This window comes from Pinus tabuliformis, chromosome 1_1 (genome assembly GCF_031772625.1).
Source record: "Pinus tabuliformis cultivar Carrire ecotype Pingquan chromosome 1_1, CPIR1, whole genome shotgun sequence".
Taxonomy (NCBI): domain Eukaryota; kingdom Viridiplantae; phylum Streptophyta; class Pinopsida; order Pinales; family Pinaceae; genus Pinus; species Pinus tabuliformis.
Window position 1 is genome coordinate 918,457,477 of NC_142297.1, and position 24,786 is coordinate 918,482,262.

General features: G+C 37.4%; 1 pseudogene; it reads right to left on the reverse strand.

The window, feature by feature from the left end:
- Positions 1-1,727: 1,727 nt before the first annotated feature.
- Positions 1,728-20,897, reverse strand: LOC149217407 (pectinesterase-like; annotated as a pseudogene).
- Between the last annotated feature and the right edge of the window lie 3,889 nt (positions 20,898-24,786).

The following is a 24,786-nucleotide window of genomic DNA, read 5'->3' on the forward strand; positions in this document are numbered from 1 at the left end:
CTTCCCAAAGTTGTAAGGGGTCTAGCATTACGCAGTCCAAGGGCCTTAAGCCAACCTCTAAGTGCAAAAACATGGTGGAATTGGTTAAATAACTCCTTAGTACTATGGTGCAAAATATAGACTAATAAATATGTTTAGGGCCTCCTCTCTTCTCAACTCGTTCGAATTTCATAAGGCTCTCAGATATGGAATGCAACATGGAATAACAAATCTCTAATCCAAGACCATTTCTTCTAGGAAGTGCGTAATGGAATGAAAACCTTATTCTGGGATGATTCCGAGAATCAATGGCCTAAAATCTCCTCTTTTCCCAACTCTCTCCTAATATGAGATAGTCCCCATCAAGGAGGCCTTTCACTGGTGACTCATTATTGGGATTCATATTCCCCCAACTCTCATTGGTGCTCTTAGAAGATCCAATTCCCAACCTATGCAAGAACTCATTGTAATGATAAAGACCTTCTCTAATAGGTACTAACCAGTTAACATATCGTAGTGAAAATGGATGATGGCATTCTATGATGTGGGTATGGTTCGTCAGGGGTTTTCAATCTAAAAGAGGTCTGCCTAATCTTAACGCAAGCACAACTGGAGGAACTTAATCCTACTTGGAATCCAACTTATGGTCTGGTTTTTGTTTGGGCAAAATAGTAGCACCCGACAACCTCTTACCTATTGCCTTCTTTGAATAATAAGTAACAAAAAACAAACAAACAAACAAACAAACAAAACAAAAACAAAAAACAAAAAAACAAAACAAAACAAAACAAACAAACAATAATTTTTAATAAATATTAAAAAATGATTATTTTTATAATTATTGTAAAATTTTAACTCATACATTTGACAATTTTCTTTTGCAAATATAAAATATATTTATGTATAAAAATGTATGTAATATCTTTATTTCAACATTTACAAAAAAGGATTGTGATATCAAAAAGTGAGAAAATTTTCATATTTTATGTTATTATTAACCAATGATATAAATTATATTACTAGTAAATATTAATATACATGAAAAAATACATTACAAAAAAATTACATCATACATCTCAAATTACCAAAATTATAAAAATTATAAAAAAATAACTAAATTATAAATAAACTATGACTTTATTATTATTATTAATCGTGAAAATATTTAATATCTGAGTTAAATAGATATACAATTGAAAAAACATGTAAAGCGATTCTTAACTATGGAGATTTAAATCCACTTTTTCATGGAGATTCATGTAATAAGATTTGTTATAATACCAAAAAATCAAAACTTAGTGATATAATTCTAAATTTTGATGAGTTAGTTGTATTTATTTGAAATGGCAAGCAAATGATTTAATGATTTAATTGGATAAAAGTAATACATAAGTTCTCCATTTCATATTTTATAAAGATAATTAATGTAATAATAAAAAAATGAATCACACGACATCCTTAACCCATCATTCAATTAAATTTAAATTAATAGAAATAAAAATGAAGCGAATAGATTATAACTGACATTTAATTATTGCTATAATGGAATCCTTCACATCATTCTGGAGAAAGTAACACATAAAATGGCATAGAAAGTTATGTGTACTACACTATTTTCTTTACTACTTTTCCACGGGCGGAATTATTATGCACGTCCTATAGCATACAGACTAGAACATTGGACATAGAAAGGGTCACTTAATCATATCATTTAAATGAATATCAAATATCTGGTTTTGTAATATTCATCATATCAATCCAAGGGTAAAGGGAATTCTTGCAGTAGGAATCCACAAATTACCAAAAATGAATTGGCCAACTATGAATCTAGCCGCTTCAGTGGCGCTTTTGATAACATGAAATCCATGCCAACGGACATGTCTTGATGTTACTGCACCGACGCCTTTTTTCATATACTTGCCATAGTACAATGTTTGAAGCGCAAAGCTTCCTTGCCATTCGGACCAACCGACGGGATCAATCAAATCGTCCAGAATGGATTGCATGACACTATGTGAGAGTATTACTTCCACGGTGTTCCGGGGTATGTTTGGATGGAATTTTTAACAGCTTGCAGATCGGGAGCTGGGCTTACCCTGCAATTATGAATGGAAATTTCGGTGTTTTGATTGGGATCAGTTCTTCCTTGAGCTGTAATTGTGTTCTTTTGTTGTCTCATAGTGTAAGGACTTGTAGTCCTTGAACGAGTTTCAAATTGAAGTGCGAGCTCGACCTAGGCATGCGAAGGTGTTATGGTGTAATACAAGTGCGTGGAAGGTTGGGCGAGTTATTTATATGTGCGTGGGAGCATGGAGGAGCACCCACGGGCCGACCAACAAACGACGTAAGGCCGACCTTCCTTGGGAGCGTTTGGAGGATGGCCAACTTGATTTTGGAGAAGAATTTCGATGGCGTTAAGGGTGTGGGCAGGTCGGCTACGCAACCACGACCTCGCCCTGCCACTCATATATATTGTCATTGCATTGGAGTCATTTGGCACCATCGCTCAAGGATCATCGCTCAACATGTGAAGAAGAAGTGTGCATAACTAAGGGGTGGATGCAGCAAGAGGTGAAGGCGCGGAACTTGGGTGATGCACCAGTTCTTGGGCAAGGCCGCACGGAGGTAGCACAGGACTTGGATTTGGGCGAGGGCGCGGGCAGATGTCGCCCGCCGGTTGGAGAAGGGCATGCGCGGATGTGGCGCCCGGTTTGTGCGAAGGAGCACCCAACGGTGAAACGAAGGCGTGGGCACTCGGTTTGTGTGACGACTTGGCACGAGTTCTTGGGTGACTCGGGTGAGCGCTCGCCCGTTGTGCAAGTGTGCATGGTGTGACTTTTGGTGAAGTGTTGAGATTGTGAATGGAGGTGCGACTCGTGCAGAGGCACCCGTGTGTGGCGACTTGGTTACGACGAGGTGCACCTAAGTTGGGGAAACAACACGATCGTGCGGCAAGGTGAACAAAGGGTTGGTGAGTCGTGCGGCAACTGTGCAGAGGCGCCGACGAGCTAGGCAACTGAGTTTTGCTGAAGGTTGTAAATTTGGCTAAGTATGAAACTTGGTGTTTCCCAAGTATACTGTAAAGCTTTGTAACATTGAAGATTGTATAATATATTATCGAGCAGACTCATTGTTTAGGGAGTTTCCTCTCCCTTTATACTGTGCAATTGTGTTCTTCATGTCTAATTGTTGTTGTTAATGAATGTGTATGGGTGTTCATTGGTATAAAGGAAACATTAATAATACTTGGCTTCGAAACACAAACTAATTAGGATAAGTGGTTAGGCATAGTCCACAAACATAAGTATTGGTGAAAAGAAAGTGTTCGATGGTGCCACACCTCGCCTAGAGCGGTTGAAAGACTACCGCAAGCGTGGGGCCATGACAGAGATCGATTGGAGCTGGTGAGTAGGGTTGCTCATGACGAAGTGCAGGTGTGGATACACTTGGAAATTGAAGACAGTGAAGCGGGTACTTGCAGGTGAAGGAAGCTGTTCCACATACAAGTGGAACAAGGGCTAGTTCAGGTTGCAGACATCTTGGTGAAGCTGTTGGATGGTCAAAACTAGATTGCAAAGAAGAAGGAAGTTGTTAGAAATGGCAGCTGAATCTGAGGCTGGGTCTAGTCACGGTGCAAAGGATGCTACTATGGCATTCATTGAAAAAGTGTTGGAGAAGATGGAGGACTTGGAAGCTTTCTGGACTAAGAAGATGGACTTCATCGAGAGAGATCAAGAGGCCAATTCGAAGATGAAGGAAGAGCTCGAGGAACTCCGAACTCAACACGAGTACACTGATCTTATGTGTACACAACATGAAGTAAGGGTCAAGGAGGTTGAAGAGGCAAGAGACCAAGGTCTTGCAGAGATCGTGGGCTTGCGAAAATCTCTTGATGAAGCCAGAGATGAGATCGTGGTGTTGAAGAAGGCCGTGAGGCATAACTCGGGTGGAGGAGTGCCTCGTGTGAAAGTCAAAGAACCGGAATCTTACAATGGTACAAGGAGTGCAAAGACTCTTGGAAACTTTCTATGGGACATGGAGCAATACTTGGAATGCTTGGGTCTATCCGATGATGAGACGAAGGTTAAGGTAGCTGCTCAGCTCTTGACAAAGGATGCTAAGATGTGGTGGCGAAGGAGGATAAATCAGATTGCCAATGGCAGTGCTGGTGACATTACTTCGTGGGATGAGATGAAGAAAGCTTTATAGACCCATTTCAGTCCTCAGGATGAAACGTGGGAAGCAAGGATGAAAATTAAGTTCATAAAGGAGACCAAGAACCTTCAGACATATCAGCAGGAGTTTGCAAATGCGTTTCTGGAACTTCCTGACATGGCGGAGAGAGACAAGGTGTTCAATTTCATTATTGGGTTGAAGCCTTGGGCATGAAATGAAGTGAAAGGCAGAGGATTAGAACACTTGAGGAAGCTTTTGCTACTGTGGACAGGTTGGTGTAGCATTATCATGAGACTTCTGATGACAGGAAGAAGAAGTCCGATAAGTCGAAACATAAGAAGAAGGATGATGCTTCAAGATCGAATGATAATTCGAAGACGAAGAAAGCCTTGAGGTGTTGGATATGTGCTGGACCACATATGGTGAAGAATTGTCCTTCTAGACCAAAAGTAGCTGCAATTGCATAGTCTAATATGAAGAATGGAGAAGCTTATGTGGGGATGATGCAGATACTTAGTGCTGTTGCTGCTACAAAGGTGGTCTCTTGGAGGGATCCTGAGAGGAACAGGTTGGAGTATGTTCGGATGAAGGTTGGAGGTGCTAATATACTCACTATGGTGGATAGTGGGGCCTCTCACAACTTCATGGGAGAAGATACTACGAGAAGGATTGGGCTGAAATTTGTACCGGCAAAGGCACAAATGAAGACAGTCAATTCTCCTCCTGATAGTATTCTTGGTGTAGCTGAAAAGGTGGACACAACAAGAGGTGAATGGACAGGGAAGGTCGACTTCACTATAGTGCAAATTGATGACTACGAAGCTGTGCTGGGAATGGAATTCTTGAAACAATTCAATGCTATGATTGTTCGACATTTGAAGAGGCTGTACATTTACGATGGAAGGGAAGATGTACCCATTGGTGTACCAACCATTGGAGTGACAAAGCCTAATTGTAAGTTGGCAGTAATGCAAATGGAGGATGAAAAGTGCATGGAAGACATGAGTAAGCGGTTTTCTATGGTTGAGACAAAGCTTACCGAGCAGTCATTGGTCATCAGGATACTTTCAGATAGTATCTTGGATTTGTCAAGAAGGCTAGAAGTGGTTGAGGATGATGATGATGATGATGAGGCTTATGTGAGGCCGAATGTCAGGGAGGAGGATCAATTCACTTATCTACAGAGGATGGAGATAGAAGATCCTGACAGATGGATTGAGATGATTAGTGAGGGTGAGCCTTCAGGCTCTACTCCCTCCACATATTCTGAGATGACAAAGAAGATGGGGCTCATTGTTAACTACTCATGGCAGTGAGTCCTTAAAACAGGTTGAGTAGGTATGACAAATGGTGCAGGGATGGCTTGGCATCAAGCATCATGACATGTTGCAGATAGGATGGAGTTTCCATGGAACTGAGCATGGGTGAGATTCTTGGTGAGTCCGAGATGTGGAAGAATCCGAGATAGACTATTGAAGGCATAAGGATGTTCACTCTCATGGCTTAAGCGTGACAGTTAGATTAGCTACCCAACTAGTTCAAACATGGGGTCTGGAAGTGCACGGAGAAATGTTGGCATCAGGCGGGCGAGGAGGACAGTTCACAGGATGAGGACGACACATGATGGAGATGGAATTTCTACATATGTTGCAGGGATGTTTGTAGTATGTGGAGTTGACATCATGGCCGAAGGATGAGACAGATATTGATGATGATCTTGGTGGATGACTACCAGGATGGTATGTTTTTGAGGATGACAATGACTTTAGGTGGAGGAGGATGTAAGGACCTGCAGTCCTTGAACACGTTCCGGCTTGAAGTGCGAGCTCGACCTAGGCGTGCGAAGGTGTTATGTCATAATAAAAGTGCGTGGAAGGTTGGGCGAGTTATTTATATGTGTGTGGGTGCATGGAGGAACACACACGGGCCGACCAACAAACGAAGTAAGGCTGACCTTACTTGGGAGCGTTTGGAGGATGGCCGACTTGAGTTTGGAGAAGAATTGCGATGGCGTTGAGGGAGTGGGTAGGTCGGCTGGGCAACCACAACCTCGCCTTGCCACTCATATATATTGGCATTGCGTTGGAGTCATTTGGCACCATCGCTCAAGGATCATTGCTCAACATGTGAAGAAGAAGTGTGCATATATAATGGGTGGACGCAGCAAGAGGTGAAGGCACAGAACTTGGGTGATGCGCCCGTTCTTGGGCAAGGCTACACGGAGGTAGCACATGACTTAGATTTGGGCGAGCCCGTAGGTAGAGGTCGCTCGCCGGTTGGAGAAGGGCGTGCACTGGTGTGGTGCCCAGGTTGTGCGAAGGAGCCCCCGACGGTGAAACAAAGGCGTGGGCACCCAGTTTGTGCGACGACTTGCCACGGGTTCTTGGGTGACTCGGGTGAGCGCCCGCCCATCGTGCAAATGTGCACAATGTGAATTTTTGTGAAGTGTTGAGATTGTGAACGGAGGTGCAACTCGAGCAAAGGCGCCCGCATGTGGCGACTTGGTTATGATGAGGTGCACCCAAGTTGGGCAAACAACACGATCGTGCGACGAGGTGAATGAAGGGTTGGTGAGTCGTGCGGCGATTGTGCAAAGGCGCCAACGAGCTAGGCAACCGAGTTTTGCCGAAGGTTGTAAATTTGACTAAGTATGAAACTTGGTGTTTCCTAAGTATGCTTGTAAAGCTTTGTAACATTGAAGATTGTGTAATATATTATCGGGCAGACTCATTATTTAGGAGTTGCCACTCCCTTTATACTGTGCAATTGTGTTGTTCATGTATAATTGCTGATGTTAATGAATGTGTATGGGTGTTCATTGGTATAAAGAAAAAATTAATAATACTTGGTTGCCACACCTCGCCTAGAGCGGTTGAAAGACTACCGCAAGCTTGGGGGCGTGAGACATAGGCCTTCTAACCAAGATATTGCTACTTTGGATTACCACGGCTGCGTTGCCAAAGATAAAATTAACCGTTCCATAGATGTGTACTTCTCTGTAAAATTGGTGAAGGGAGTAGACATATAAAGTGTCCTGGTATCCTTTGATACTACAACGATATACCACCGAGAAGTCGGCGCCTACTCGAAGTGCTATGGCCTGGTGATTTTGAGGTGCAGCGGTGTTCTCAAACGTCAATTCTCTCGCAATGAACCCTCTTCCAGAAACAGCTATCGCACAAAAGACAATTTGTTGTTTAATATGGGAAAACGAAGAACCGTTAATACATTTGAGAAGTTATACATTAGATCCTGATTCAGAAACAACTATCGCACAAAGGCTAAATACATTTGACAAGTTATACATTAGAACCTCATTTAGAAACAACTATTGCACACAGGAAGTTTGTCATTGCACACAGAACAAACAAAACAAACCGGAAAAACATTTGGGAATTATACACTACCTAAATTTATGAAGTGTTTAGATTCTAAGTAAAGTTAACGACATCAAATCTTTTTTAAAATGCAATTATATAAATTAAAGAGAAATTGTGTGTGTTATTACACTGATATCATATCATGTTTAAGATGCAAATTTTATAATGGTACTTAATTGATACATTTGGATTAATATCATCTTTTACATCACAATTTAAAGGTTGAAAAGATAAAATATAAAGTAATTAATATTTGATATTTTGTGTATGGATGTAAATATGCTAATGTTTGAATATAATTATAAAAACCAACTTTAAATTCTTACCCAAAGCGGCAGACTTGAACGTAGTTGAACCATCTAGAACATTCTTGCTTCCGATGAGGATGGTTCGGTCCTTGCCATCGCCAATTAACATCAAATTGGTTTTCGTCTTCAATATGTCGACATTCTCCTAGTAAACTCCGGCTTTGACGTGGATGATATGTCTACTCTTCGACTTGGAAGTTGGAAGGGGCCACGTTTACTGCTTCGGTGATCGTCAGGTAATTGCCAGAACCATCTTTGGCAACAACGACGTGCGCTTGTCTAGAGGATTGTAAGTGCCTCCGGTCGTCGACTGATAACCATCCTGGAAGGCAGCGCCTAACCAGCCATATATCACGTATTCAATGCACCCAGAGATGCACGCGACATAGCCTGTTAACACGCAAATTGCCTTTTTTTATTTAGTGACGAGTTTTCAAATTCGTGTGTTAACGGATTATCTCGAGTGCATCTCCGGGTGCATTGAATACGCGATATATGGCTGGTTAGGCGCTGCCTGTTGGATTTAGAGACGTCTAATTGCAATAATTAAGTTGGACATACGTGCATCATGATTATGATGTCAATTACTGTCAGCAAGATTACATTCATATGCCAAATAATGTGATTAATTAAGTCATGGCATTAAACGTATTTAAAAATAAGGATTTGGATACAAATACATGTAGATTAATGTTAATCAATTATAATTGTTAATGGACCGATTATAGTTGATTAAAATAAATAGCAATATTAAATTTGAGCTGAATAAGGAAATCAAGATCTGATTGATTGATTGATTGATTTCAATCAATCTGAAATTTCAGACAGACTTGTTTCAGCTAAATTTTAGGCTGCCCTAGGATTGGGGTTTTGCAGTGCTATAAAAGGGCTGAGTCTCCAAGGCTTGCAATCAACTCATAAAGATTGTCTGCTCCATTGAAGACTGGAAGGATTGCAAGCTCTTGGAAGGATTCAAGAGCCAATAACTCAAGTAAAGCCCAGGAGCCCTTTGAAGATGGAAAGTAAGTTCCACTGTGCATTGATTTTGATTTCTTACAAAGGAGTAGATCTTGGTTAAGGGGTTTAAAGTAATTAGGAAGACCTATAACGTAAATCCATCAATTGGTATCGGAGCCCCCTTCTGTAAGAATCCGTGCTTGATTTTTGGAGATTAACTGTTTTTGTTTCGTATGGAATAACAGTCTCTTTTTTATTCATCTGGTCTTGAACTTGTTCGTTGGAACGAAACAGTGGATCGAACCCTAGAATAAATTATCCCATTTCTCGTATTGTTGGGAATACATTGACCTTTCTGAATATAATGGTTTTTTCAACAGTAGTGTTTATGAATTTTCTTTATTCTCTGCATTTGAAGATTTTTTTTGGTGGTTTATGATTCCTGCATATATTGGAAATCTATGGGTTTTAGTGTTTTGTGTCTTTCTTTTGATTTTCACTGTTTTGGGAAGGATTTCTATGCTCGTGTGGTGGCTGTCTTTTTTGTCTTCCTCAGTCGTCAAAGTTTCTTGCATACATGCTACCTTCTGGGAGGAACCTGTGAGCCTTGGGGTTTATTAACCACTGTCAGTCTTCATGTAAGCCTTAACTATTAATCAAAATACACGTGGGCCAAAAATGCAACAGATAAAAATGCTTTGTCGGTTATTTGCAAAGAGCTCCCGTTAACCTATTATCGGTTATATGGATATGCGGATAATTAAAGGTCCAGAAAGCATATGGAAACAGACCCAATCAAATGGCCCGATGCCCAGAAACATTGACAGGGCCGAAAATCTTAGACAGCAGCCTGAAATAACCCCCTTATGAGAGGAAGGCAAACTTCTGAAAATCATAAATACAAATCGATATTAGTAAGGATTTCAAAGTTTATTTTGCAGCCATTAATTTTTAGATTATACGACTTATCAATGGTTTCTTAGTTCTCTTCTTGTAAGAATTCTGAATAAGTTATACGATTTATTCTGTTTGTTTCTTGTATAAATTAAATAAGAATTAAAGAATTCTGAATAAGAATTAAAGAATCCTGTATGTATAAATTGTATATACGATTTATCAGAATGACATATAAAAAAAAAAAATTTACCAGGCGTGAATTGAAAAAAGGATCTATATAAGTGAATTAATGATTGTAATGGCCAGAGCATTGTGGCGTTGATTTATCAAGCAATGTAATCAAAATCAAATCTTTAGAATAGTAAATTTTAACCGTGTAAAAAGAAAAAGGGTTTTCAGTTCAAATCATTTTAAAGATGTTTACTTTAAGGGATTCGATCTCTCATCTCTCATGGACGTGAGGTTAACCATGTTGATGTGTCAATTTCGTTAAGTAAAAAAAAAAAAAAGAGGTTTTCATTTACAAATCTTTTTTGAAGTTTTTTTTTTTTTTTTTTATAGGATTAATCTCCTTTTTCACTTAATAACGGGTTAATTTTTTCACTTAACGATTCAATGTTAACTTAACGAAACTTTTGGTTAACCTGGATAATGGGTTAACTTTTGGTTCTTAGTTTTGGTCTGCTATGTATATGGAGTTAACCTTGATCTTCAAAGTTATGGCATAAAAATTTGTATTAACGTTAATTACTGATATAATACCAAATTCGGATTTTATCACAATAATGCTAATTATGGCATAAAAATTTGTATTAACGTTAATTATTGTTATAATACTAAATTTGGATTTGATCACAATGATGCTAATCATGGCAACCATAAATTATTTAATATTCTCTAAATAAATTATTGAAGCATTTCTAAAAGGTAATCATTGTAGAAACTGCTAAAGTTTTACTAAAACCTAATAATTATTTTGATGAATATAGTTGACATATTAAATTTAAAAGAGTTATGAGATACTGTATTCTATATAGGACGAGTGGATTCTATAGGTACGTCCTAGATTAGGTTTTAGACATAATTTTGGAATCTAACTAAAGACGGTGTTTGGTATACATGTGTTGTTTTCGCATGAGTCAAGCATTGATGTTCGCAAACGAACCGCTCTCTGTAAGACGATTGCAAGGATGACTCATGACAAGTTGAAGTAACGTGCTGGCAATGGACGTGGGTGTTAGCTTTCCCAAAGGAGGGTTGGCGCCTGCTAAGTTGTTTGGTGCATAAGGGTTGCCTGAATGTAATGATTGCACCCAAAGGTGTTTCATTACTGAATGGTGTTTTGGCTAAAGTTTTAATTGAGCAAATAGCTTTACACATGCCTTTAGATAGATTTTAGAATTATGATTAAATCGTGACACATCGTATCTAAATTATTTCCTTGTTCTTGAATTTTTCAGATCCAAACATAATGTTAAGTCTAAGTCAGATTAAGCCCCTCATGGGGAACAATTTCAAACAGTGGGAGGAAAAGCTGAAATTAGTCTTAGGGATCATGCAATTGGACACAGCACTGAGATTTGATCGCCCCAAGCCTAATAAAGAGAGTGAGGTAACTCCTCAAGAGAAGGCTGATATTGCTAGATGGGAGCATTCAGATCGCATGTGCATAATGGTGATGAAGCAAACGATCCATGAGACTTTTCGAGGCATCATACCTGATACAGAGACAGGCGCTATTGAATACCTTAAGGCCCTTGAAGAAAAATTCACAAAGAGTAAAAAGACTGATGTGAGTACACTCTTTGTGAAGTTGGCAACAATAAAATACAAGGGAAAAGAAGGGGTTAGAGAGCATGTTATTGAGATGACAAGACTTCAACGTGCCTTGAAAGGGCATAATTATGACATCTCTGATGAGGTTCTCATTGAGTTCATTTTTCTGTCTCTCCCGTCTAACTTTAGTCAATTCAAGATGACTTATAATTGTCAAAAAGAGACGTGGACATTACCTGAGTTTGAGGCTCGATTGGTGCAGGAGGAAGAGAGACAGAAAATGACTAAGGGAGAAAGTGCTCATGTAGTAACATCTAATCCTAAGGGTAAAGGCAAGAAGCGCAAGTTTACTGCCAAGGAAAAGGGACCTACCAAGGTAGCTGCAAACAATGCCGCGCAGAAAAGCAGGAAGGAAGATACTTCTGTGAAAGCAGGAGAAAGGAACTGTTTTTCTGCAAAGCGCCAGGACATACAAAGAAATTCTGCACCAACTATCATGCATGGTTGGCAAAGAAAGGTATGTCTCTTGCTTTGGTTTGTTCTGAAGTTAATTTAAGTTCTGTATCTAGATATACTTGGTGGATAGATTCAGGTGCAACGACTAACATCAGTATGTCGATGCAGGGTTGCCTAAGCCATCGCAAGCCAAGTGAGGCAGAGCGCTACGTTTACGTAGGAAATGGCAATAAAGTAGAAGTGGAAAGCATAGGAAAATTTAGATTATTATGTAAGACAGGATTTTATTTAAGTTTTGATGCTTTAGTGGTTCCATCTTTCAGAAGGAACCTAATTTCTATATCTTATTTGGACAAAAATGGTTATGTATGTTCATTTGGTAATGGAAATTTCAGTTTGTGTCAAGATTCTAAGCTTCTTGCTTCTGGTATCCTGTCTTCTTATGATAATCTTTATTTTCTAGATATAGACACTTCACATTCAGAGGCACTGCATATAGATAATAGAAAACGTAAATTAACTTGCGAGAAATCTGCAACATTATGGCACAAGCGATTAGGACATATCTCTATGAAAAGGATAGAACATCTTGTGTCTAATGAAATTCTCCAACCTTTAGATTTTACAAACTTAAGTGATTGTGTAAATTGTATAAAGGGAAAACAAACTAATAAACGTAAGTATGATGCAAAAAGGTGTAATGATGTCTTAGAATTGATTCATACGGATATATGTGGTCCTTTTCCAAAGGCTACAAGAAATGGTGACCGTTACTTTATCACATTCATAGATGATTATTCAAGATATGGTCATATTTACTTAATAAAAGAAAAGGCGGAAGCATTAGACGTGTTCATAAAGTTCAAAACTGAAGTTGAGTTACAACTTAACAAACGTATAAAGTCCATTCGTTCTGATCGTGGTGGTGAATACTACGGTCGTTATGATGGATCAGGAGAACAACGTCAAGGTCCCTTTGCAAAATACCTAGAGGAATGCGGAATTGTGCCTCAGTATACGTTGCCAGGTTTGCCTGCAATGAATGGTGTTGCTGAGCGACGAAATCGCACCCTTAAAGACATGGTGAGAAGTATGATTGCTCGTACAACTCTACCTGAGAATTTGTGGGGAGAAGCCTTAAAGACTGCAGCATACATACTTAATAGAGTGCCTACTAAAGCAGCTAACAAGACCCCTTACGAGTTATGGGTTGGGCGCAAGCCTAGCTTGAATCATTTGAGAGTTTGGGGATGTCCATGTGAAGCTAGGCCTTATAATCCAAGCAAAAAGAAACTGGACGAAAGAACCGTTAGTTGTTACTTTATAGGCTATTCTGAACGATCTAGGGGGTTCAAATTCTATAATCCAACAGAACATACAGTTTTCGAGTCAGGAAGTGCAAAATTTTTTGAGGATAATGAGTTAGTGGGGGGAGATATGACAAAAGATAGTATTTTTGAAGAAGAAGAGACGAATGCGAATGAGACTATGGACCAAAGTCCTAGTTTTGTTCAAATTCCGATTGCGTTTAGAAATACATCTTTTGACAATGTGCAAACTTCATCATCCCAAACAACTCAGTTAGAAACTCAACATGGAATAGAGAACACAAATGGACCTGAACCCAACCCAAACCCTCACATTGACATGACAAATGTTGATGGCCTAGGGCCTGTGGGAGAGTCAGAAGTTGGTAATGATGTTCTTCCTCCTGTTGAAGATCAAGTTGTAAATGAACCTCAAGAAAATCTAGAGCCTGTGCCAATTAGGAGATCTACTAGAGAGAAAAGATCTACACAATCAAAGGATTATGCATATCTTCAAGAACATGAGTTTGACATTGGCATGTTTGAAAATGATCCTGTTAATATCAAACAAGCTGTGGAAAGCTCTAACTCTCAAATGTGGATTAATGCCATGAATGAAGAGATGAAATCTATGTATGACAATGACGTTTGGGATATCGTTCCGTTGCCTAAAGACAAGAAACCCGTTGGTTGCAAATGGATATTTAAGACTAAGCGGGATTCTAAAGGCAATGTTGAAAAATACAAGGCACGTCTTGTTGCGAAAGGTTTCACACAGAAAGAAGGCATTGATTATAAAGAGACTTTCTCTCCAGTTTCATCGAAAGACTCTTTAAGGATTATATTGGCGCTTGTAGCACATTATGATTTAGAACTTCATCAGATGGATGTAAAGACGGCGTTTCTCAATGGTGACATTGATGAAACGATCTATATGAAGCAGCCAGAAAACTTTGTATCAGGTGATGCAGGGTCTATGGTTTGCAGACTTAAGAAATCTATCTATGGGCTAAAACAAGCATCTCGGCAATGGTATTATAAGTTTCACCAAGTTATTAGCTCATTTGGTTTTGAGTCTAACATAGTAGATGAATGTATATACCTTAAGTTCTGTGGGAGTAAATTTATTTTCTTGGTTTTATATGTAGATGACATATTGCTTGCCAGTAACGATAAGAACATGTTGCATCAAACTAAGAATTTTTTATTTAAGAACTTTGAAATGAAAGATCTTGGTGATGCATCATTTGTTCTAGGGATTGAAATACTTAGAGATAGATCTCAAGGTATTCTGAGGTTATCCCAGAGGAACTATATCGATAAGATTCTAACAAGATTTGGCATGCAAAACAGCAAACCAGGAGATACCCCTATATCAAAAGGAGATAAGTTTAGTCTGAAACAATGTCCCCAAACTGACTTAGATAAAAACCTCATGAAAGATATTCCCTATGCCTCAGCCGTGGGTAGCATCATGTATGCACAAGTATGCACGCGTCCGGATATTGCGTTCATTACCGGAATGCTAGGGAGATATTTGAGTAACCCAGGTATGGAACACTGGAAGGCAGCCAAGCGAGTGTTGAGATACCTAAAGAGAACAAGGGACTATATGCTCACGTATCGGAGATCGGAACAGCTCGAGGTCATTGGATACACCGATTCTGATTTTGGAGGATGTGTCGACAGCATGAAATCAACATCAGGATACATCTTCATGATGGCAGGTGGTGCTGTGTCATGGAAGAGCGCTAAACAGTCATTGGTAGCCTCCTCCACTATGGCAGCTGAATTTGTTGCATGTTTTGAAGCATCTAATCATGGCGTATGGCTGAAGAACTTCGTCACAAGTCTGAAAATTGTGGATTCTATTCAGAAACCACTCAAATTATTATGTGACAACAATTCAGCAGTGTTATACGCATCCAACAACCGAAGTTCGTCAAGGTCGAAGTACATTGACATTAAGTTTTTGGTTGTAAAAGAGAGAGTGCAGAATAATGAATTATGTATAAAACACATAGGTACAGACTCCATGATTGCGGATCCTCTTACTAAAGGATTACCACCCAAGAAGTTTCACCAACATGTTGCTTGTATGGGTGTAATATCGGTTTAGGATAATTAGAAAAATGTGGGAGTCTGAATATGTTTTAAGTTCTGTTTTTTGATGTTCTATGTAATGCAATTGTAAACAATTTTGACGATATATACAAGTTGCATTCAGTTTCAGTTTCATTATTTCTTTCTTTAAAGTTTAAGTTTTTGGCCTCATACAGTAAAGTAAAGGTGACTCAATTAGAAATAGGCACGTCTAATCACACTTGCGTGTAATTTCTAAACTATATGTCCAAATCAGATTCATGTCATTCAGTTATGTTGGCAGCGTGATTTATGTCAGTTTAGTTGCGAATAAATGTGACAAATGCCGCTTAAGTCCTTTGTTAGCATAATTGATGGACGAATTGTTTAAGAAATACGATAAGTAAAGACAGAAAAGTTGCATGCAATAAAGTTAAGGACATATAATCAAAAGGTTGCACTTGTCCATGTGGGAGATTGTTGGATTTAGAGACGTCTAATTGCAATAATTAAGTTGGACATACGTGCATCATGATTATGATGTCAATTACTGTCAGCAAGATTACATTCATATGCCAAATAATGTGATTAATTAAGTCATGGCATTAAACGTATTTAAAAATAAGGATTTGGATACAAATACATGTAGATTAATGTTAATCAATTATAATTGTTAATGGACCGATTATAGTTGATTAAAATAAATAGCAATATTAAATTTGAGCTGAATAAGGAAATCAAGATCTGATTGATTGATTGATTGATTTCAATCAATCTGAAATTTCAGACAGACTTGTTTCAGCTAAATTTTAGGCTGCCCTAGGATTGGGGTTTTGCAGTGCTATAAAAGGGCTGAGTCTCCAAGGCTTGCAATCAACTCATAAAGATTGTCTGCTCCATTGAAGACTGGAAGGATTGCAAGCTCTTGGAAGGATTCAAGAGCCAATAACTCAAGTAAAGCCCAGGAGCCCTTTGAAGATGGAAAGTAAGTTCCGCTGTGCATTGATTTTGATTTCTTACAAAGGAGTAGATCTTGGTTAAGGGGTTTAAAGTAATTAGGAAGACCTATAACGTAAATCCATCACTGCCATCCTGGAAAACCATCTCTCTCGATCAGAGTGTAGTGAGAGTCCAACTCCTCCTCTCTTTCTGAACTCAACAGACGGCGATTTTTGAAGCTGGAAAGCTTGTACATGCAAAGCAAATTTCTCGTTGATTCTGACACATTAACAGCTCTGGACGACATCAGAGCTTTTATATTACTGCTGTCTGTTAAATTGAAGTCACGAAAACCATTCAAGCAGGTTTCCTGGTTCGTCAAAGCCGCGCTCAGCAAATTTGGGATATCTTTCTTGACTGAATTGTTGCTTAAACATACGTTGAGACTGTCCAACGTATCTCGGAAAGCTCAACACAATCTTGCCATGCCGCCCGTTCTCTTTCATTCATCATATCACTGTCTAGACTCATGGACAATTCGTAAGCATGTTGTGCCTGTGCCATGCTTATCAAATTAGTTTATCAGAGAAACGTGTAGCACGTTTAGGAATAGAAACGTAATTTAAGAATAGGTTAAACTAACATGATGGGATACCTACGGCCCTCATCGCCTCAAACGTGTGACGACACTTCACCCAAAATAATTTGATATTAAACGCAGTTATCACACTTACATGGAGTGCTTTTCTCAAACTCACAAAAGTTGCCGTCACCCTCAGATAATTGATCAATAATAACAAAAATAAATATACTGAAAATATTTATAAATAACAATAAAATTGAAGCTGCAATATATAACGATGGAAATATAGAAAATAATATAGTCAACTAATAAATAGTAAATAAAAACACATATACTCATATAGATATATGCGTAAATGCATAAATGGATTTGAAAATTTATACGATATTTAAATTTTTTTAATTAAAAGACATAAACTTATATATATTTTTTTAAATTATTAAATTTCGAGAAAAATGGATTAGGAAAAATATTTAAAATTTTTTATTTCGTTGCTTATATATATAGAAAAGTTTAAGTTGAAGATGAAATGGTTTTTTTTTATTAGAATTAGTTATAAAATTTTAAACAAAGTTGTAATGGTTATAATTTTAGTTGTTGAAAATACATTTTTGAATTTAGTTATACAATTTCAAGGGAAGTTTTATTGTTTAAAATATATTTTTTTTGATGATATTCTATAAATTAAACAATTTAAATTCGTGTTTTCAAAAAATATGATTTTTTTCATTAAAATTAATGAGCAAAAATACCTTAGAAAAAAATAAAAAGCAATTTTGTCCATTAATATATATATAAAATGATTTTTTCCCTAATATTTGTCCTTATTAATTTTGCCCAAATTTTGTTAGAAAACCAAAAAAAACAAAAACTCGATTCCAAGAAATAGCCCAAGTAAATTGATATTAACGCAATTAGCAAACTTGTTTGGTGTAACAACTAAATTAAAAAAAAAGAAAATACTTTTAAGCGGTAAACTATGGAATAATACAACATTAAAAGAATTCGGGCTATATTTAAAAGGTTACAAGGTGGATATGGGTTCACTACAACAAAAGAGGCAATTTGCGCCAGATTTAGCACCAAATTTTAATGCATTTTTTCCCAATTGGAATGAGCAACCTGGCACTAAATCTAGCTCTATTGTACAATTTTCAAAGCATCACTTTTTGCACCAAATTTCGCATCATTTTTGTATCATATTTTTGCACCAAGATTTTCATTTGGTTTTACAACAGGGTTTTGTTTTAGTTTTGTGTCATTTTTTTGCATCTATTTTTGCATCATTTTTTGCTTCCTATTTTGTGTCATTCTTGGCTTCTTGTTCTTTGCATATGATTTGGTGCCTTTTTTTGTATCCAATAATTTGCATCGAGTTTTACACCATCTTTTGCATATGATTTAGTGCATTTTTTTGTATCCAGTAATTTGCATCAAGTTTTACACCATCTTTTGCATATGATTTAGTGTCTTTTTTCGCATCTAGTTTGTGCCAGTTTATTGCATCTAGTATTATGCCATTTTTTGCTTCTAATTTCTTACCTACATCTATCTTTGTGCCATTTTTTGTGCATTTTTTTGCATCTAATTTTGCACCATATGTTGAATTTGATTTAGTGCCAAATTTTGCATCCATTTTTGCACATTTTTTTTTCATTGTATGTTTCAACATTTTTTTCATCCTATTTTGCACCATATTTTGCATGATTTGTTGCTTCAAATTTAGCATCATTTTTAACACTATTTCTTGCATCTTTTTGAGCATCTAAATTTACATCTTATGTTGAACCATGTGTTTCATCCACCTTTGTATCCCATTTTCTCTCTAATGTTATGTTCAATTTTGAGCCATATTTTTTGTCTACTTTTGCATTTTTTTTTTGCACCAAGTTTTGAATCATTTGTTGCACCTCATTTGACATCCAATGTTGCATCTTAATTTGCATCCAAATTTGAGCCATTTTTATGCCCATTTTTGCACCATTTTTCCTACTTTTGCATCCCATTTTGCACCATTTTTTATGTCGAATTTTGCATCTTTTTTGGTGTCTAATTTTGCATCCAAATTTGCATCATTTTTTCTACCACATTTTGGATCCACATTTATATCTCATCTTTCACCTAGATTTTAGTTTGAATTTTCATCCAGTTATGCATCATTTTTTGCATCCTTGGTTTCACCATTTTTTGGTCCCATTTTGCATCTTGTTTTATGTCTTTTCTTACATCCTTTTTTCACCCAATTTTACATCTTAATTTTACACCATTCTTTGCATCCTCATTTTGGTGTCCATTTTTGCATCCTTGTTTGTGCCTAATTTTCTATCCTTTTGTATGCCCTATTATGTTCCCTTCTTTTTGTCTAGTGTTGCGCACGTTTTTAATTCTACTTTAAAATCCTTTTGAGTCATTGTTTGCATCTTGTTTTGATGGCTATTTTAACATCCAATTCTACTCCCAATTTTGCATCCAAGGTTACACCCAATTTTGGATTCTTGTTTAGAGTTTTTCTTTTATTTCCATTTATGACCCCCTTTATGGGTTAATTTTACTAATTTCAATTACATAGTGAAATATATTATAGCTTCTAAATATCATTTTGCTGTAGGATTTAATGCATAGTTAGATGAACATAAAAACCTCTCAGTTTATCCCGAAAACCAAGGATAGATTGAGTAAGAGAAAGGTTTTTCTAAGGCAAAAGATTCTTAGTAGATCAAGGTGTAGAGTAGATATTAAGAAGAAGAGAAGGAATTATTTTGAGTCCTCGCATGAAGGTCTTGTTGGAGTTTTCAGTGTAGCTTAGAAGCGCTCCTAGCTAGCTCCAAAGCTTGGTCCTACACATAAGAGAGAGAACAAAGCAACCTTAACAACATAATATCTTGATAATCGAAACTATCAGAAACATATAAATATTATTGAATAAATAATATTCTGGGGCAGGTATTTCCTCAATCAGGCATGCATACTTGTACCAATCGTCCTCTTCTGCTGATGTGACACCTCCCCATGTTGGATTAGCGTCCACTGAGTTGCCTGCAGCTGCATGCGGTTCGGATGTGTCTCCTAGCCTGCTTCCCGGAGCCTACATGTCGCTAATTCTATCTTCAGCGGCTTGCTGATTGCCAGCCAACACCTTTTCATGCGGGGTGGCAACATCTTCGTGGATCTGTTGTTTGCCTGGGTTGCGATTGCATTTGTTTCTTGGTGCTGCCCTCTGCTTCTCAGCATTGTGGTTAGGCAGAGCTTCCTGTGGGTTCATTTATTTAGAGAATGTGATGGTTATGGTAGCAATGATAATAGGTTGATGCAGGGTGCTATGGAAATGGAATTGCATTGTATGGGGAGCTAGGTGCATAGGAAGGGGAAAATTTGTTGTGTGGACAACGACATCCCTCCTTCCTGTGCCTTGGAGCTAAGCTCTTCCCCTACCGCTACAAGTGTTAGGATATCGGCTAGAGAAGGAGCCATAAGGATTTGGTATGTCAGTTGAGGTAGAGGGGGAGACAGAGTTTGGGCCGGGTGTTGCAGGAGGTCGGTTTCTCCCTCCACGAGTGCCTCCTCTCATGCTTGGCATTCGGTGGCAGATGTGAGCCATGGCAGGATTTAAAACAGGCCTGTCAATGGGGAGATTGGTGGAATAACTACACAAAGAGTGAACAAAGGAGGTCTGAGCGGAAGCTAAATTAAAAAGCTTGGTGTGAGAGAAGTGAAACCCATTGCCAAGGACTATACAACTGAGTACCCAGCAGCGGCTTCCCGTTACATTGCGAGAGCAAGGCTCTGCAGCTTGAGGAGGACAAACGAAATGGAGCAAGGGAGGAGAAATAGCATTATGGTCGATGGCTTGAGGAGGACAAACGCAGTGGAGCAGGGGAGGAGGAATATCATTATGGTCAAAGGAGGCCATTGCTATGAGCATTATGCTGAGGTCTCGGCCAGAGCACTCATTTAATGGCACCTGCAAGTTGCCATGAATGCCCTTCAAGTTGGCATGGGAGAAGATGTAGGCGGCCATGTGGCCAGTCCTCCTGTCGCCCGACCGTCTAATCACCATAACTAACTTGATTATCACTTGCATCCAGGTCAATCGCTTGGGTTTATTATTCGTGAGTCAAACATGGTTTATTATGATGTCAAGCATGGTCCAACATGGAATTGTCATAAGTATTGTCTCAATATGAATAATTCCTTAGGTTCATAATCCCTTGAGGTTTTAGTTTTAATCCCTTGGGTTTATTGTTCCTCTGGGTTTATTATATCAATGCCTTGGGTTTATTATTTGCTTGGGTTTATATTATTAATCCCTTTTGTTTAATAGTATTCCCTTTGGTTCATAATCCCTTGGGGTTTTAGTATTAATCCCTTGGGTTTAATATATCAATCGCTTGGGTTTATTATTCTTGAGTTAAGCATGATTTATTATGATGTCGACCATGGTCCAACATGGAATTGTCATGAGGATTGTCTCAATATGAAAATCAATGATGGTCCATCATGTTTATTTCAATGTTTATAATATTTGTCTTAGGGTTTATATATTTTGGATTATAATATCGGTCCCTTGGGTTTAATATTTCTTTCAAAAAAAAAATGTTTAAATAAATCTCTTTCTTGTTGTAGGGAAATTGTGTTTAAGACATTAATAAAAATTATTTACTGTCACTTATTTGTCACTTAAATATATGTTGTGTCTTTAAGTGAAGGACCTAGAAACTTGGACTTTAATGCTTGGTACATGTATGACTAGAACATCTTAGAGCATCACAATCACAATCGCAATTAGTCGCAATCACAATCAGCGCTTTATGCACCCTTAATAATATTGGATTTATATATAAATCCTTTGTATTTGCGCTTTTGAAAATATAACATAAAATGTGCTTTTCCCACTTCTAATACTGTTAGCATGGCTGTCGAGGCATACCCCTCATCGCAATCGGCAATTGGCATTTCCCCATATATATATACATTATATTGTTGATATGACGGACCAGCCACAGTCATGAAACGTAATACATAGGCTTTCAAGTCTGGCTTACCCATATCGAAATCAGAAATAATTTATATTATAATCTCTTTATAATTGAAATATATAAAATGCATAATCATAAAAGTACTTTTCGACATGCCAGACCTAACGGGACTTACAACCATAATGAATATACCTTTCGGGTCCTGCCCGCGATCGCAAATCACAATCGCTGATCATTGAATGCACCAAAATACGTATTCAACATTTTACGGAGCCGCCGGGCTGTTAAAACATAACATAAATATGTTTCAGGTCTGGCTTACCCATATCGCAATCAACAATCACTGAATGCGCCAACATACGTATTCAGCGCCTTGCAGACCCGTCGGGCTTTTAAACATAAAGTAAATATGTTTTGGGCCTGCGACAATCAATCGCAATCGGAAATCTTTATATATGTACATACATATAACTGTGGACCCGCCTGGACTTTACAACAAAATATAAATGTGTTTCGGATCCGCACTGCTCATCGCAATCAGGAATCGGTGATTCCCGTGGTAATAACCTCCCCGCTGCACTTTTGTGATTGCGATTTATTTTCATTAGTTATATATATATATATATATATATATATATATATATCTGTGTGTAAGGGGACCGCTCCATATAACTTCTTATATTATGAGTTGATTTAATTCTTGCCTATATCGGAGCCGATTCTTTTACACATCTTTCTTTTGCCATTTCAATGTATAATAAAAAAAATACTTCATTTCCCTTAGACTCTGCGGATGTAAAGAAAATAAGAGAGCTTCATTAAGGATGAACCCCTGCAATGATTTTTAGACCTCCGCTAGTGATATAACTTATAAATAAACTTAAAACACAATATAAGCTACAACAATTCCTTTGGGTTTCTCATATTGATCCCTGGGTTTATTATTCCCTTAGGTTTATAATATTGATCATGGTAAACCATTATCAATCATAGACAACCATGCTTGAATGACACATTGTGACAAGGATTGTCTCACCATGAAAATAAATAATAATCCCTTGGGTTTATTATATCAATGCCTTGGGTTTATATTATTAGTCGCTTTTGTTTAATAGTATTCGCTTTGGTTCATAATCCCTTGGGGTTTTAGTATTAATACCTTGGGTTTATAATATCAATCGCTTGGGTTTATTATTCGTGAGTCAAACATGGTGTATTATGATGTCGACCATGGTTCAACATGGAATTGTTATAAGGATTGTAAGGAATAATAATAATATTGATTATATTATTTTTATAATAATAATTAGATTTGTATATTATTATAATAATATAATAATAATATAATATTATTATAATATTATAATCAAATATTATTAATAACTATATAAATATTAACAACCAAATTATTTCTATATATTATTATATAAATATTATATTAATGTTATAATAATAATATAAACTCCTAATAATATTTGAAAAATATACATGTATATCAACAATGGAAAATTTTGAAAGACATGTTAATTCACATAAGGAAATAAGACAAAAACATCCACTCTTGATAAACAAAATATTTAGAAGTACAGAAGTGGAACTTCCCAAGTCATGTTTTATAGAAATTGAGGACCCTTTCTAAATACATGAAATGGTCTTTAAATAATAAAAATAAAAACTAACTATTAATAAAAATCGCTATGTGTTGTTAAAACTGTAAACATGAAAATCTGATATTTGCTATATAAAAATAGTAGTGTGATAGCGATTATACTAATTCATTGAATCTGCTTCCTTTCTTGTTCCTACAGTTGACAAATTGCGAGCATTGGCTGGACTTCCAGAGGATGGCTCATCCTGGAATATAGTTGCATTGTGTAGGTGGCATCAGAGAGTTTGGGAATCATTCAATTGACTGCATCGGAAAGGCATTTCATGGCCATCTGTTGGCTATGTGGCTTGACTTAGAAAAGCCAGAATGCATCCCATGTCAAATGTTGCAGTTCTCCGATTTGTTTCTCTTTGTTTGTCAAATCTTGTCTCCATTGATGTTCTAGTACTTTTTTTTTCAGGAGTTTTCCTGGAGAGCAATCGGAGACCAAATTAGCCATATATAAATTGTCATTTACTAATTCGATTACTCCTTCCATTACAGCTCTAGCTCTAGAAGTCGCCCTCTTGGCTTTCATTATCTGTGATTACCACTCTGAAAACAATATTTCCTTGTGTGATTGTTGTATTTTAGACAAATTGGCAGCCTTGCTTTCTTCTGAATCTTGCCACAAGAGAAATTTTGATATCTTTTCATCTACTTTTTCCAACTCCAGTCTGGTGTCAATTGCCTTATCAATCAGTGATGCAAAGATGTCGCACAAAGGGTCAGCTAATGTTATATTATGGAAAAGGATGTTTAACTATTGGGATAAGGCTTTGGTTACTTCTAAGGATTCTTTCTTGAATTCATTAACCAGTGGATAACCTTTATACTTTTCTATCTGTAATTGCAGTTTTGAAATTTGATCTTCCTTAGCCTTCTTTTCCTGTTCAATTGCCATCTGAAGCTTGCTCAGCTCTTGAGACAATTTCTGTTGTTTCTAGAGAGCCTGCTGATCAATCTTCTATTTCTTCAGATTCAACTGCTCTTTTAATTAGTCATTTTGTTGTCTCTGCTCTGCTAGCTGCTGTTCAAGCATACTAATCCTTTGTTGTTCTTCTACCGATTGCATTTCAAGTTGATTGATCCTGTGGTCCTTTTCTCTCATTAGCTGACTGACTTCTGAGGCTTTGTCCATTGTTGCAGTTGTGTAAGCCCCTGCATACTGAGATAATTTTGTTAAATCCTCGAAAGGATTGATTTCTGAGCCTTTCCATACCATGCTCATCGGTTGGACAAGAGGAGTTGAAAGAGGTCCTTGATCAATTTTCTTCTTTTTCCTCTATCTCTTAACCACAACCCTATGCTTTAGACTGTAG